This window comes from Orcinus orca, chromosome 5 (genome assembly GCF_937001465.1).
Source record: "Orcinus orca chromosome 5, mOrcOrc1.1, whole genome shotgun sequence".
Taxonomy (NCBI): Eukaryota; Metazoa; Chordata; class Mammalia; order Artiodactyla; family Delphinidae; genus Orcinus; species Orcinus orca.
This window is the reverse complement of record NC_064563.1, coordinates 127,381,483-127,390,864: the sequence shown is the minus strand read 5'-3', so window position 1 is coordinate 127,390,864 and position 9,382 is coordinate 127,381,483. Positions and strand designations below refer to the sequence as shown.

The 9,382-nt window shown below is 35.6% G+C and overlaps 1 pseudogene; it reads right to left on the bottom strand.

The window, feature by feature from the left end:
* Positions 1-3,289: 3,289 nt before the first annotated feature.
* On the bottom strand, positions 3,290-9,158 carry LOC101272727 (protein downstream neighbor of Son-like; annotated as a pseudogene).
* Positions 9,159-9,382: the final 224 nt, after the last annotated feature.

Here is a 9,382-nt window from a genome sequence, read left to right as displayed (position 1 = left end):
AACTATATAAAGTTAGTTAAGAAGCAAGGTATATATTTTTGATGATTTATTCATTAAATAAATTTTATAGAACATAAGAAAATGCTCTATTAGCATATATATTTACTCTTTGTAAAACCAAACTCATTGATTTGCGAGAACTGCACCAGAAACATTATACCCACATTTGTTTATCACTCTCCTTGACACGATATGTAAATGATAATTCTGTATGAAAGTGATTTTTAAATTAGACTCAGCCTGTTTTTCTTTTCTTTTCATTGATAAATACTATTTCAAAATTATATAATGGAAATAGTATAATTTAAAACAGTATCAGTGTTTAATAGTTATATATTCTTAAATAACACAGCTTAAAACCACTTTTCCCTTACCACAATAAATAACATAATAAAGTATATTTTGGCTTATTTGTGCCTTAATGAGAGGCCTAGCTAGTTATTTTCTAATGACCCATTTTTATTAACTGATCAGCCCTGATGAGAATATTAAAATGCTATGGTTTTAGTTCGAATGCTAATGTTCCTTTCAGACATTTGAAACGCTATTTAAATTATCATTCCTATTTGTTCAGAATTACAACAAATAATCAGCTCATTCCTGAGCATGAGGGAGCTTTGATTTGTTTTTTTTTGTTTTTTTTGTTTTTTTTTTGCTCCTAAGTAGGAACATTTTGTATGATTAAAGGAAAAAAAAACAAACAACAACAAAACCTATTGAGACATCACTTCAAAATATGAAAATCTAGAAATGCAATATGAGATTTAGTTAATGTTTGTAACAATGAAATGGGAAAATCACTAGTCAAGCCAATAATGGATACAGATACATTAAAAACATAGACATCTGTAACATCAGGTTCTTCAAAAGTGATTCTGTCCTTAATCAGCCACCCCTTGCCTCAAAATCCAAAAGGGACATTTGTGAACAGATGATGAAACATGACCACATTGTATCTTGTTATTTTACTCCAAAATTCAGTATAGAACGTGGCTGGCCTATAATTTTGCATGGAGACACTTCATGTCACGCAGGCAATATTAACCTCAGTAGGCAGGTTTGCCTTTATCTGTTTCAGGCCCACAAGCTTAAAATGTGGACCAAATACCATCATTGTAAAGAAAACAAATCCTAAATATATCTAACAGACAAAAAAAGCTTAGTAAAATGTGAGTGTAAACCACTAGCTTTCAAAAGTCAACCTCAATAAAAGTTCATTTCAGAAAAAGAATACCTAGTCAAGGCAAGGAGAAATACCCAAATCCTTGCCCATCACTGATTCTGAGTAATAAAAAAGAAGATACATAAAATAGGAAACTTAACTGTAAGCCGCAACTTATCTTGACTCGTTGATTGATTACTGATTTGTCTGATTTTTTTCTCTTTTTCTTCTTTTGTAACCTTAATGGATTATCATCTGAGCCTGTTGTCTTCCAGAACTGTGGCTAATTTCTAGGAGCTGGCATGGGGTGGGAAGAATTACTGAGTGTCAGAGAACTGTACACTATTTGGAGACATCTCCATGTCAGAATCACTGTTTTTATTTGATTTAGGACTTTTAAGAATCAATTTGGATGTGCTCCCAAAAGTCTATCAATGAATAACTTAATCATAAGGCTTATTTTAGCCAAGACAGGCAGCTCTTCTAAAGAATTACATAGTGCAGGTCAGGTAAAAAAAAAAAAAAAAGAGCCAATTTCTTTTCCCTACAGAGAAAAGAAAGTCCTACAAAATGTTTCTCCCATTCCTTATACAGGTAGATGTAGCCTAAAAGTCTCCATTCTTGGTCTAAATATTCTGCTTTAATAATAAATTTCCTTCCTCATTTTCATGTTGTATTACTCCAGAACTGTCTCTCATTGTGTCTTTGTTTTTCAAAGTGCCGAAGAATTAAATGTAACTGTTTCCTCACCTGTCCTCAACAAACTTCTTTAAAGAGTTGTTTTAAGTAGTCTCATTTTTTTTCAAACTCATTCTCTTCTGAAGCTACTGTACTTTGAGTTTCATCTTTCCCTGTCACCAACATTATTTCTTGATCACCAGTTGCTTCCATGTTGACAAGTCCCTGTCGCCTCCTTTCTGATACAATATTAGTCAATTTCCCACCACTGTTTATGCAGGAGATAGCTTATTGATCTTGAAATATTTTATTATACTTGTTTCCAAGACACCAAAATTCTACCTTCCCTTGCCTTCCTTTTCATGTTTTTTTTATTTATAAACACATTAAGCACTACTTTGCCATGACAGCTAAGCATACTTTACAACTCTTAACACTATTCCATATGGAATATAATACCCTTACAATATAATATAAACCCTTACTATAATATATATCAATATTACCCTTAGGTAATTATGTATATTATATAATACCTTATGTAATACCTATATATTACCATATATATATATATATATATATATAAAATACCTAATGTAATATAATACCTTGTCTAAATCAACGTTTTAAAATATAAATTTAATATATTTGAGAATATAGGAATTTGAAATCAGAAGGAAAGAAGCTAAGGTAGAATCATGAACACTGAGCTCAGTAGATACTTTATATTTGTCTTCTACCTTTACAAAATTAGAACCTGCTACTAATCTTAAGTAAATTGTTAAAGTAATATAGTTTTGCCCTGATACCATTAGCCATAACACCATAAGGTAACTGCTACTATTTAGCCTCAATTTTCCAGTTTCAAGGTAACACTGATGTTAACTTTTTTGTTTTTTTGTTTTGTTTTGTTTTTTTTGCGGTACGCGGGCCTTTCACTGTTGTGGCCTCTCCCGTTGCGGAGCACAGGCTCCAGACACACAGGCTCAGTGGCCATGACTCACGGGCCCAGCCTCTCCACAGCATGTGGGATCTTCCCGGACTGGGACATGAACCCGTGTCCCCTGCATCAGCAGGCGGACTCTCAACCACTGCATCACCAGGGAAGCCCCAATTAACTTAATTTTCTACTAAGTTTATAATGAAGTTGTAGGGATCTAGAATTCTCATTTACATTATTTGAGGGTGGTTGTTTTTTTTTTAAGTTTGAGTTATATTCATATCTGAATATCTAACTTAAAGTAGTAAAAACAGAAAATATTGATTTAAAACCTTAATCCTGTTGCTTAGTGCATGTAATAAAAGGTAATGTAAAAAGATACTGTTTATAAACAACATTTGAATATTTTTTTTATATTCCTTTCCAAAATGAACTTTAAAGTCAGTAGTTTAAGAACCATGAATATCCTTGCTAGAAGGCTTTTTTTCCCTCAGAGTTTCCTTTTAGGGTTACTTTGGTTTTTCGGATCTCCAGTGATAAATGTAGTCACTCATTTCCAAATGCTGTAAAGATGATTTCCCCAGTAATGGTATTTGGCTAAATTGGTCCAGCGTCTTAGTTGTAGATCATAGTCGGCAAGGTTCTTATGAACAGTCTTATTATCCAGTACCTTATCTGTTGGCAGGCAGATATGAAATATTGTATTTGGCTCATGTGTATATAGTCCTACAGAAAAAGACCCACTCTCTGAAGATTTGAGTAGCATGGTCACAAAATGTAGAGAATAAAGCATGATAAGACTTACAATCTCCAAACTAAATTAATCTTTATATCCAGAAAGAGCCTGTGTTTTCATATTTACACTTCATGCCTTAAACATTTGTATTGTGGCACCTTGGAAAGCTGTAGGGGATAAGAGGGTTGGTGGAAGTCATGCCTATGGACCTGAGTTAGCAATTAAGTTCTTACAGTTGATCAAAAACTTTAGCAATGTAAAGGTGTTGACCTCTTTCACCAACACAGTAGACTAAGTCTGTAATCCATGTTTCTCTTTACTTATGTTGATAGAAAATATGTCTTGTTCTTAAATTTTATCTTTCACTCTCATCTCTTCCAGCCAGAAAAATCTACTTAACCTTCATCACTGAATGTTAGCATCTCCCTCTTGTGTCCCAAGCTTGTTCCAGATGCTTTCTTTTTCTTATAGCCATTTTCTTTTATTAAAGGCAGAGAGAATTCAATACCTTCATTTTCTCATAGCTCTTCTTACACCTCTAGGTGTAGGAGATATGAGAGTCATGATTATGTCATTTCCTACTAATCCTGCTGTGCAAAATGGGGTAGTAGACTGATAGGTACAAGCATAGACACGGGCAAAGTTCATCTCTAGCAGATTATATAGAGATGTAAAGCATATAGACCAGTCACCAATTTAAATGTGTTGCAGGTTTTCATCATTTGACTGAGGTCTTGTCTCTCCAGCCATTTTTCTATCAACTTCAACACAAGGAAACAGTGGTAGCCAAGGCAAGGTGGCATTGGAGGGTATACCTGATAGGTAAGGCTCTGCTTAAGGCCCAGTGGATCTCTGTGGGATTTTGAGATTCTGTTTACGTTGAGACAAACTATTGGGTTAGCCAAAAAGTTCATTCGGGTTTTTCCATTAAGATGGTATAGAAAAACCCAAATGAACTTTTTGACCAACCCAATAACTCTGTTGCCCTACAAAGCTGGACAAGACCTCAGACTACTTCCTATGCTTTCAAATGATCTTCCTAGGAAAAGAGTTGAGAAGGAGTGAAAAGGAGTCAAGTTTTAATACTTCAGTTCACAGGTAACTCAGTACTTGAAGATGGAATATCAGATTTGCAGAAGGATGTCTGTGGAGTCTGGAGCAATTCAGTAACTGTTTAATCTTCTGAGATCTATTTGTAAATATTAGGAAAAGGGAGGGCTCAATCCTGTTTCCCCCTATTTTTTGCTATCTATTTTCTTTCCAAAGGTCCTTCTCTATGGCTCATGTTATATTCCAAGGACTTCACATTTATATATCAAACTCTGTAAAACTTGTATATCCTATCCTCTATTTGACATAGTTAAATGAGAAATTTTATTGTCACAGATCTCTTTTGGCAAATGTTCATTTTGGGTAGCTGTACCCACACTCAGCCAATTATCATATCTAAAAATAAAGCCATTTTGAGACATTATTTCCTTTCCCTCACCAGCCTATAGTGTCTTTAATTTCTATTCTAATTAGAAAACATGTCCTGATTATGTGTGTTTACCTCTCTATCCTTCTTTGCACTTAAGTCTAAGACTAAGTCACTTACGGATTGCTGTAGTAGTCACCTAACATGTGTCTCTCCTTTTACTCTTTATTCTTTGTAGTCAGTGGTCCACCCAGTGGATAAAGAAATCTTAAAAATACATATAAGATCAATGTGACATCAAAGCCGAAAGAAGAATCTTCTGGTATAGAGGAAATTAAAAATTGCATCAAATGATGCTGACTAGCTGATAAAGATGTTTACAGACTAGCAAACACAAAATTCAGCAATATAAGTGTCATTAGTGATATGGATAAAAGCAGTTTGAGTGAAATGGTGTGGAGTGAAGTGGGATAAGAAGAGAAAGAAGGTGATAAACCAGAGATTTGGGTGAAAGAAATAAGGAAATGGATAAATAGCTGGAGAGAAATGTGAAGAAAGAGAGATGTTTGGCATGAGAGCATACATGCATGCACATGTGTTTGTCATATATTTCATTGTAAAAGACATCCATGTATGTCTGTATAATGGTGGAAGAAAATCCAGAAAAGGGAGAAACTTGAGATGCAGAAGAGAGAAATGGGATGAGGAATCTGAGATTTGAATTCATGGTAGACAAAGCAGCTAAATCTAGAGGATAGAATCATGGAGAGGAGGAAACATTGATGAAATTAATCTCAAACTGTGCCAGCTCTCCTTCCTTCAAATATTTGCTTACCTGTAAATTACTTGTGTGCTAGATGAAGAATTACCAAGAATTACAGCAGAAAGAAGTAGCAGGGAGGCTAAAGGCTTAGCAAAATTAGCTACATGTAGGGCTTCCCTGGTGGTGCAGTGGTTGAGAGTCCGCCTGCCGATTCAGGGGACACGGGTTCGTGCCCCGGCCCGGGAAGATCCCACATGCCGCGGAGCGGCTGGGCCCGTGACACATGGTCGCCGAGCCTGCACGTACGGAGACTGTGCTCCGCAATGGGAGAGGCCACAACAGTGAGAGGGCCGCGTACCGCAAAAAAAAAAAAAAAAAAAAAAAAAAAAAGCTACATGTAAAACACTGATGTATCTCACAGATACAACCTGGAATGAAGAAAAGTAAGAAATGCCACATCAGGCATAACTAATCACCAGTGATAGAAATAAAAATAGTCATCTTTGGGCTTCCCTGGTGGTGCAATGGTTGAGAATCTGCCTGCCAATGCAGGGGACACGGGTTCGAGCTCTGGTCTGGGAGGATTCCACATGCCGCGGAGCAACTGGGCCCATGAGCCACAATTACTGAGCCTGCGCGTCTGGAGCCTGTGCTCCCCAACAAGAGAGGCCGCGATAGTGAGAGGCCTGCGCACCGCAATGAAGAGTGGCCCCCACTTGCCACAACTAGAGAAAGACCTCGCACAGAAACGAAGACCCAACACAGCCATAAATTAATTAATTAATTAAAAGGCAAACCTTTAAAAAAAAGTAGTCATCTTTATCAGGGGAATTGATAGTACTGTAGAGGGATCACAAGATAGGATTCTGAAGTGCTTAAAATGTTATGTATTTTGATGCGGGGGGAATTACATGGGTATATATCAAACATCAAACCATACACTTAAGATTTTTATTACTTTCTGCAGGTATGCCACGTAGCAATTGAAAAACAAACAAACAAAAAAACATTGCAGATTTTATAATCCCCTTGGATTAGTCAGACTACGATCATTATTTGAATTAAATGTAGCTAGATAAACTGCTTTATTCCTCCTTTCGTCACACACAAACAAGCCATTAAATCCTGAGCCCCACGAGAGAAGAGATTTGTCTGCTTTGTTCCTTGACATATTCCAGCTGTTCAGCAGTAAGATTTAACAGCTGTTATCAAATGATGAGTGTTTTCATGACTCAGTATTTTGGGCAAACAATTCTTCCTGTTAACTCCCACCCCATTTTACTCTATATAGTGTGAATATGAATAAGCCTGAAGATGTTTAAAAAAGAAATTTTCTCAAGGGTTCAAATTTATCCATTTATTAAGTCTCTGAATTTGGAGACACACATGAAACAGAAATCCCAGCAGATACCTTAATTCTGGTTATATAACTGGCATATTATCAACTCATTTGGTAAACTGCCATCCAATATCAAAATTAGTATTTTTCATCATTTGGGGTAATTTGTCTATCATTGTAATATTAATATGTTTGCATGATCTTTGAACCTCTAGTGTTATAAACTTTATTTTCAGGAAGTGTATAATTTGCATAAAATTTAAGGCTGGAGATATTCAAGTTTGGGGCTATAAAAGATGGAGAATGAAAGCAAGAAGGAATTCTCAAAACTTCCCTAAATCCAACAGTCCCACATAAAGCAGGAGCTCCAGACACAATACATAGATCTATGAAAATGACTGGGGACAAGTCCAGGGCTCTTTTATACATCTCTTAAATCTTCCCTGAAATAGAGGGAGTTGCCCAGCAGTGTGAACCCTGAAACACCCACCAGTGTGACAGTTCCATTTTTACTTCTCCCAATAATGAGCTATGGAAAGAATATATAATAGGAATATAGAAGTCTATACGTGGATGGGACCAAATTGCACATAAGTGAAAAAAAAATCAGTAATATTCCATCTGAGCTGTACAGATGCTACCATTTCTTGCCAAATCATGAGCATTTAATTTTCTCCAGTAACAAATCAGTGATTGGATGCAACATTATAGAGAAAATGAGGCAAATCTCATGTGATTTCCAGTAATTCATTTCCAACTCAGAAACTTTTGTTTATACACTTATCCCATGTAGATGTGTCTCTGAGATGCTCTTAACACAAGTGCTATTTTACTTCTCGTTTGAAAGTTTTCCTCCATCTTTTGATAGTAATAGTAGGTACCCTCTCAAACTCATATTCAAAATTAATATAAGTTTAGACATAACGGATACTGACCCTAAAACTTGAAATCTTCATCTGTCTTGTGTTCCTCTTTCTGGGTTTCCTTACCTGCAATATCCAGTTGATATTTTTTTATCTAGAATAGCGGGTGTATTATGTGTTCCTGTAATCTGCAGTGAGATTTAACTTAAAAGACCTATAAGCCTTCTCAGAGTGTCATTTGGTAAGTGTTTGAAGATGGGGGAATTATAAATTATACTTGCATTTGACCTATTCTGTGTCTTAGATTTCCTAACTTAATTATTTCACTTCACTACAGGTCACCAAACCGCCTTACGTAACGGTAGTATTAATCATGTTGCCAAATTTACAGTTAGGGTACCTTGCTTTCCTATGACTCTAATGTTCTTTAATTCAACATGTCTGGGACAGGGGATGTTTTTGGGTGTCTCAGTCTTAAACTTTATTTATGCCTTTTCCCTCACTGTCTCTTTGTATGCCTTAAGAGAAATGTGACTATCATTTTCAAAGTTTCCTTGGAGAGCTTGGGAGATAGTAAGACTTTTGTCTCCCAGACACGTTCAGTTAGTCTCACAAGTATAACAGTCTCTCCTGTAGAACATTTTCAAGACACATTATAGGTGTGCCATTCCTGTTCCTATCTGCACCTCTGCCTCACACCCAGATAACAGTCAGACTCACATAATTAAATCCATTTTTGATTTGTTTCCTTCTACAATGGTTTTGTTCTTGCAGAATTCCTCTTATATATTGGTTTTAATTTTTGCTTTAAAACATCATATTTAAAATTTGAATTTTTAAAATTTGTATATATGTATAGCTTAGTTTGGGCTTACATACTTAAAATTCCAAGATGATATGCCATTTTTATTAAACGTTTCTTATTTTTATTATTTCCTATTTTCCATTGTTTTTCTTTTCACTTTATTTTATTATTTTTTTTACATCTTTATTGGAGTATAATTGCTTTACAATGGTGTGTTAGTTTCTGCTTTATAACAAAGTGAATCAGCTCTACATATACATATATCCCCATATCTTCTCCCTCTTGCATCTCTCTCAAACCCTCCCTATCCCAACCCTCTAGGTGGTCACGAAGCACAGAACTGATCTCCCTGTGCCATGTGGCTGCTTCCCACTAGCTATCTATTTTACATTTGGTAGTATATATGTCCATGCCACTCTCTCACTTTGTCCCAGCTTACCCTTCTGTCTCCCCATGTCCATTATCTACGTCTATATCTTTATTCCTGTCCTGCCCCTACGTTCTTCAGAACTTTTTTTTTTTTTTTTAGATTCCATATATATGTGTTAGCATATGGTATTTGTTTTTCTCTTTCTGACTTACTTCACTCTGTATGACAATCTCCAGGTCCATTGACCTCACTACAGATAATTCAATTTTGTTTCTTTTTATGGCTGAGTAATATTCCATTGTATATATG